Source organism: Eleutherodactylus coqui, chromosome 2, assembly GCF_035609145.1.
Source record: "Eleutherodactylus coqui strain aEleCoq1 chromosome 2, aEleCoq1.hap1, whole genome shotgun sequence".
NCBI lineage: Eukaryota > Metazoa > Chordata > Amphibia > Anura > Eleutherodactylidae > Eleutherodactylus > Eleutherodactylus coqui.
The window spans coordinates 279,712,868-279,720,184 of NC_089838.1; positions in this window are offsets into that span (position 1 = coordinate 279,712,868).

Consider the following 7,317-nt stretch of genomic DNA (forward strand, 5'->3'; position numbering starts at 1 on the left):
TTTACAAATAAACACAAACCATACAACTACACCTTGCTGGCCATCTGGTCTAGCTGTATTTTTTGATGAGAGCATGTAGAATGTTGGCATCATATAACACTGACACATAAGCTGTATTTGCGCTCCATTCAGGCAGGGCGCCGAGACTTTTGCAGTAAATATAGAAATGTAAAGATAAGCATAACAGAGTATCAGACAGATGGCATGAATGGACTATGATCAACGGGAGAACTGTTAGCATAAATAATGTGGCAGAGTATACAGATCTTAGCTGACTATCATTTTCTGGGATGCCTTGGAGTTTAGTGTATGCTGAGACAACCATAACTCATTTACTTGCAGGGTTATAATAGGCCCCTTTCAAATGACGATCTATCATCTGGATAGGTCATCAAAGGTTGATGAATGGGAGTCCAGAGCTTGGGACTCCCACCTATCAGCTGATCATTTGGCCCACTGTCACTGCAACACGCTAGACGTCATCATGGACAGCCAAGGCAGGACATTAGAGCAATAGCTTCACTTCACATCCTGAGCATAAGAGAAGCAGGAAGTGGGAGTGAAGGTGGCGCTCCGACTTCCTGCTGTGACCGATGATGATGATGATATTCGGCCAAGTGCAATGACAGCTGGCCAGATGATGAGGTGATAGATGGGGTGCCAAGTGGTTAACCCATGTCCATCAACTACTGATGACCTATTCCGAGGATAGGTCATCAGTTCAAAAAGCCTAAATTACTCCTTTAAAGGGAACTTGTTACCACCTGTAAGCACCATAAACTAAGTTAAAAGGCAATGGAGGAGACTGAGCTACGGCAGGAGGATGCAGCTTTATAAATAAACACAAACCATATAACTACACCTTGCTGGCCATCTGGTCTATCTGTACTTTTCGATGAGAACATGTAGAATGCTGGCATCATATAACACTGACACATAAGCTGTATTTGCGCCCATTCAGGCAGGAAGCCGAGACTTTTGCAGTAAATATAGAAATGTAAAGATAAGCATAACAGAGTATCAGACAGATGGCATGAATGGACTATGATCAACGGGAGAACTCTTAGCATGAAAAATATTGTGGAGAATACAGATCTTAGCTGACTATAATTTTCTGGGATGCCTTGGAGTTAAGTCTATGCTGAGACAACCATATCTCAATAACTTGAAGGGTTATAATGGGCTCTTTTCAACTGATGATCTATCATCTGGATAGGTCATCAAAGGTTGATTAACAGGAGTTCACAGTTGGGACTCCTATCTATTAGCTGATCATTTGGCCCACTGTCTCTGGCCAGACATTATCATGGGCAGTCAGGGCAGGAAGTTAGAGCATTAGCTTCACTTCACATCCTGAGCATAAGAGAAGCAGGAAGTGGAAGAGAAGTGGGAGTGAAGGTGGCACTCCCACTTCCTGCTGTGACTGCTGATGACAATATTGGGCCAAGTGCAATGACAGCTTGCCAGATGATCAGGTGATAGATGGGGTGCCAAGTGGCTAACCCATGTCCATCAACTACTGATGACCTATTCCGAGGATAGGTCATCAGTTCAAAAAGCCCAGATTACCCCTTTAAAGGGAACCTGTTACCACCTGTAAGCACCATAAACTAAGTCCTGTTCCTACGCTGTCACTCTGTGAAGTCAGAGCTTGTTCATTCAGTATGACTCTTTTCATTTAGCCTATGTGCATAATGGGTTGCTGGTTAGGCACCTAAGTGGCAGGTAACTTGATGGCGCAGCAACTGAAAGATGGAGACAGAGGCAGTTTTTTTTTCAAACCAAATACATTTTACTAAAATAAACTTGACACTTTGTATCACTCCATAGGAGGGTACAAGAATACATATATCTAAATTTCAGAATGGAAAGTCAGTTTGAACTCTACTTGTATCTATCCATCTCCATTATTTGACTTGCTCTATTTTCGGAGTTCTGTGGCATCATACTTGCAACAGTCATTTCCATCTCATGCACACTTTTACATAATGGAGTCAGGGGACCAAAACAGAGAATCAGTGAAAAGGACTGGAGATTATGAAAGGATTGGATGCAGTATATGGACAATCTGATAAGAGTGTAGAGAGTTCAAGACACAATCAGATAGGTATGCTGAGAGTCCTGACAGAGCCAGAATACAAGGAGTATAGCCGGTGCCCTCAGCAAGAATGAGATGGTTTATACATCATTAGAAAATTGCTGATTGGCTGGTTGGCCTGTCAATCATCCCAGCCAGTCCATCAGCTAAAAACTCTAATAAGGCTTCTGATTACTGGCTGGGATGTCAATCACAAGACAGTCCTTCAGCTCAACAACAGAAGGGAGATGTTTAACCCTTGATGACCAGGTCTGACTGAAACATGTGTGCTCGGAAGGTGCATCATATGATCCAGAGCTAATATAGTGACATCACCTAAGGCCAATTTTGAGCAACGGAAGAACCTTTCCAGCAGGTGCACCATTTGGTCCAGAGCTAATGTACTGACATTACTTCACCCCAAAAGTCAATTCTGAGAAATGGATGAACCAGCACCAGTGGCGGAATACAAGAATACAGTTCTTTACCACTTTTACCCAAGTCTGGTGTTAGATTTTCTTAAACGAAAAGCGTATGTTTTTTTTTTCCGCATGGTTTTTATTGAGTCATACACGATTTAATATCAGGGTAACATAGACAATTAATATCTGCTGCTATGACCTCATGATGATTGGTAAGAGGCTGAAAACAGAATGGCTATGAATAATATACATTATGACTAGAGATGAGCGAGTATACTCGCTAAAGGCAATTGCTCGAGTGAGCATTGCCTTTAGCGAGTATCTCCCCCGCTCGAGACTGCAGGTTCGGGTGCCGGCGCGGGGGAGAGGTGAGTAGCGGCTGTCAGCAGGAGGGAGCTGGGGGGAGAGAGGGAGAGAGAGATCTCCCCTCCGTTCCGCCCCGCTCTCCCCCGCAGCTCCCTGCCCGCTGCTGGCACCCGAACCTGCAGTCTCGAGCGGGGGAGATACTCGCTAAAGGCAATGCTCGCTCGAGCAATTGCCTTTAGCGAGTATACTCGCTCATCTATACTTATGACCCTAATTAAATATACCATAGATGGTTTTCCAGACATTATATAACACTAGATTTATGGCGGCGACTGGACTCTTTGTACTGGTAAAAGTTAAAACTGGAACACAACAAATGACTCTTGGTATCTCACGCTCAGGAACTCTGCAGGACAAGAAGGTACACGCTTCGTCATTCACTACCTTAATTATAGAGAAGATTGAAGTCAACAAGGCTAATCAGATTTATAGGAATAATTGAGGTCAACGTGTAGGGGACGGAGAGAGCGAGAATTACTTCGTATTAAACACAAATGAAATTTTAATCTTCTCTCCAGGAATGATAACCACTGTGCAAACACAAGGAACAACCTAACTGATTTATTTTTTTTAAAAACCTAAACAATAATAGACATGAGAAGTAAGAGCAGCGTCTACAAAACCCTTTAACACGTCTCTGTAAAATGAGCAGAGGGACTCGGTGCAGAACAAAGCCCGTCCACCCTGCGTTCTCACTAAACCTTGTTAATATGAATTTCTTAAGGAATTAATTTCCTGCCTGAATAAGTCATGAAAAGGGAATTATTCTCGTCTTTGATATGTATACCGCCATTGTGGGCCGCACGTTATGATAATTTCTCACACAACACTTTAGCTTCGCAGGTTATTGTTGGATGTTCAGCCTTGCGTGGAAGGAAAGATAAAATGTATAGATGAAGAAAGTGGTGAGAAACGAACTTATTCTAATGCTTTGTCATTAGGCAGCGTTGCCTGGAGTGCGTGTATAAAGTGATTACTTTTCGAGGCCTGGAGCCATTAACCGTTAAGAACTTACACCAGAAGAGCACTTTTCTTGGAGTGGTTCTTGGTTCTCGAATAGCCTACGATGAACATACAACACAACTCATGGCAGGAGAAAGATTTGGAAATTGCTTAAAACTTTCCACTAAATTTCTACCGAAAGTTTTGGCCGAATTTAAAATGCAAGACAAACTTTAATTCTTTAAGGACATGGTCGACTTTTCACTTAATGATTCAATCATTTTTTACAGTTTCACCTCCACTTTTCAAAAGCCATAACCTTTTTATTTTTCCTTCAACATACTGTTGAAATGCATTAAAAAATAACAGGTAGCTTTTTTTTTGTCGATCGGCATGATTGCAATATTTTTTTATATTATTAAAGATCCTGTTTTCTTGAATGGAGCTTTGTAAGAAGAGCTTGTTTATTAATTCTTGGTGAGCGATAGCTTTTCTTAGCACCATTTTGGGGTATATAACTCTTTTATCACGTTCATTGAATTTTTGGGAAAACAAAATGTACAAAAGAAGCATTTTGTCTCAGTTTTGTTTTTGCTTTTTTATAGTGTTTGCTGTATAGGACAAATAGTGTGTTTGATTTACTGTACAGGCCATTATGGATGTGGTTATACAATGTGTTTTTGAACTTTTTTTTTTAACTTTTGCAAAAGAAGTAAAAGTGTGCAATAAACGTTTTCTTTAACATGGATATTTTTGACAGTTTTTTAAACCTTTTTCTATCTCCTTGCAGGGAAGTTTTATGACAGCTCAGATAATAGACTGCAGTGTATTACCTCTATTTTTTGCCTTTTCTAGCTATAGCAGGTCCAAAGACCATTGTCAGGTGTCCAGTCGCCATGACAACCTATCATCATTCTGCAGTTGGATGACACAGCTCACTTCTCTGTTAACCTCTTATGTGCCTTGTTCAGTATTGATTTCTCTCTAATCTCACAATAGGATCCCAATTGTCAGTTACAGATGGCTCTCACTACAGAGATAAGCCCACTCAGAAACTAATCCCCCAACATCTACATGTGATACATGTATGACATTTTGTGCAAACCCCTTCCTTCCCATGATCTACATCTATGAAACAGGATGGGAAGTGGTTAAAACAAAATGATGATATTGATAGTTCTTGTACAAGGGATTTCCTCCTTTCACATTTATTCCACATCCACAGCAAATGTCTAAATGTTGCAATTCCTACCTTTGGGACCCATACCTATGTCAAGAACATGTCACCCAACCTCTGTTGCATTTGGTGAGGTGACTGCCACATTTATGTGGTGGGAGAATGGAAGAGTGGCCTCTGTATTGTGAGAGAGCAACAAAAAAATTGCCAAGCAGGCGTGCTCAGCTTTTTCTGTAAGTGCCAAAGTCCTAAGTGCTGATGCCTTCAATATATCCTGATAGGACAAACCCTTTAACCATGGTTGAACTGTTTGACCAGATCCTCAAACAGGTCAAAGCCCTGTCACATTAATGTATCTCAAAGGTATAGCAGAAGGCAACCCTACATGGAGGTGACTTTGAAGCCAGTCTCTTTTAACTAGAGGCTATTTCTCATTATTTGATTTACATTTTTTTTTGTTAGATGATGTGTTCTGTGCGTGTAACGACTAAAACAAAGTTTATAATGGAATTTAAAGTGGATATGTACATGTTCTGTGTAGTAGAGATGAGCCCTGACTCATCTAGTGGGACGTAGGAACCTCAGTATGTGAATGCTTTGAACCTCTCAGTAAACATCAACTACCAGATTGGAGTCTTCTCTAAAATGAGGACATTGGCTTTTACCTCATGGTTTTTTCTTTTTGCCTTTCTCTGGATCAACATTCGGTGGTAATAGGCTGAACTGGATGGACATCCTTCTTTTTTCAGCCTTACACACTGTTACTATCAAAACCTTTTTCTCTAAAATCACAAAAATCTAGGTGTTAGGTTGTGTTCCTGGGACCTGTAGTTCTATGGATTTTCAGGAGCACACCTTCACTGGTGCATGATAATTGAGCTGGCAGGGTGTGGAGTTCTCTAGCCAGCTAATCTCCTTTGGTCTGCTGCACATAAATACCAGCTTCTCTCGCTAGAGGAAACTGGTAAATTTACTCAGTTTACTTATTTTGTAGTATGCCCACTCAGAGCTGGGTGTTAGGCATGCTGGTTTGAAGTGTTTCTCTCACCTTCTCTGAGGAAAGTCTGGACTCCTGTTGTCCCCGTCTACATCTTATGCAGACCCCCTCTCCCTTCCTCATTGACAGGTGTGGCCTCCAGATGTCTGATGTCTCGTATGGTCAAATGGGTGATTTCTGACATGGTTCCCTTTATGTTAGCATGGTGGCTGACTCTCTTTACACTTGGTGTGAGGACACTTGGACTAGCTATGGTTTACTAGCTGTTTGCATGTGAGTTCTGAGTGGGGTTTATGTTCTGTGTGGTTTATATTACCTGAGGTATGTGTGTGAACAGCAACATATTCTGTTGGGTCTATGCAGATGGCCAGACATGTGCTCTATGCACAGTCCTGTTCTGTGTGGTATGCATTTCCTGGTGTGTTGGTGTGAACAGAAATGTGTGCATTAGGTCTGTGCAGGTGGCTGGACATGAGGTATGAACGGTTGTGTTCTGTATGTGTGAACAGTGTCGTGTCCTGTGTTTTGTGCATTTCTCCAGGTTCCAAATCAGGGATAGCCAGGTCTGAGAAGAAGACGGTGGGGCCGTCCTTATTAGGGTGCCTACCCTGCTTTTAGGCAGGGGTGCCACATTTTTCCTGATTAATAAGGGACAGGTTTCCTTCTATCTTTGCCTGGAGTGGTGTAATGTATACTTGCAGATACTGTGAGAGTGCTGGAATTTTTACTAGAACACCATCTTGCATCCATGCTTTGGTGTGGTGCTTTAATGCGTCACATGGACATAACACTAAGTTTATTCTCTTTTGGTTATTGTTTTAACTAAAGGTATATAATAAAGTCATATTTAGCAAGTACCACGTATCTGCCTACTGTAACTGTATGTAAAGCAAACCACATTTTCCATTTATATATTTAATGACAATACCACAAGCTGAAGTGTGCTGTGTGTTACTCTGCCTGTGGTGGTGAATCCTCATATCCCTCTTATCCAGTTTATGTAGTCTAATGCAGTCACAGAATCTAAAGCATTATTTTGGAGTTTACTGTGGGGAATCCCCAGGTTTGTGGCCACCAGACTAACCAGGATTGGCGGTACTCATAGAGCATAGTCAACTTTCCAAGATCACTATCGTGATGTCAGCAGATATACCCAGAATAGCAAGAGTAATCAAAGTCCAGTAAACAAGCTGGGGACTGCAGGGATTGAATCATAGAGCTAGAAGTCTCAGCAAGTAAACGGTTAATCAGAAAAATAGTCAGAGTCAGTCCTGAAATCAGTAGACAGTCTAATCTAGCAGAGGCAGATACAACTATTAAAATTACAATAACCTAT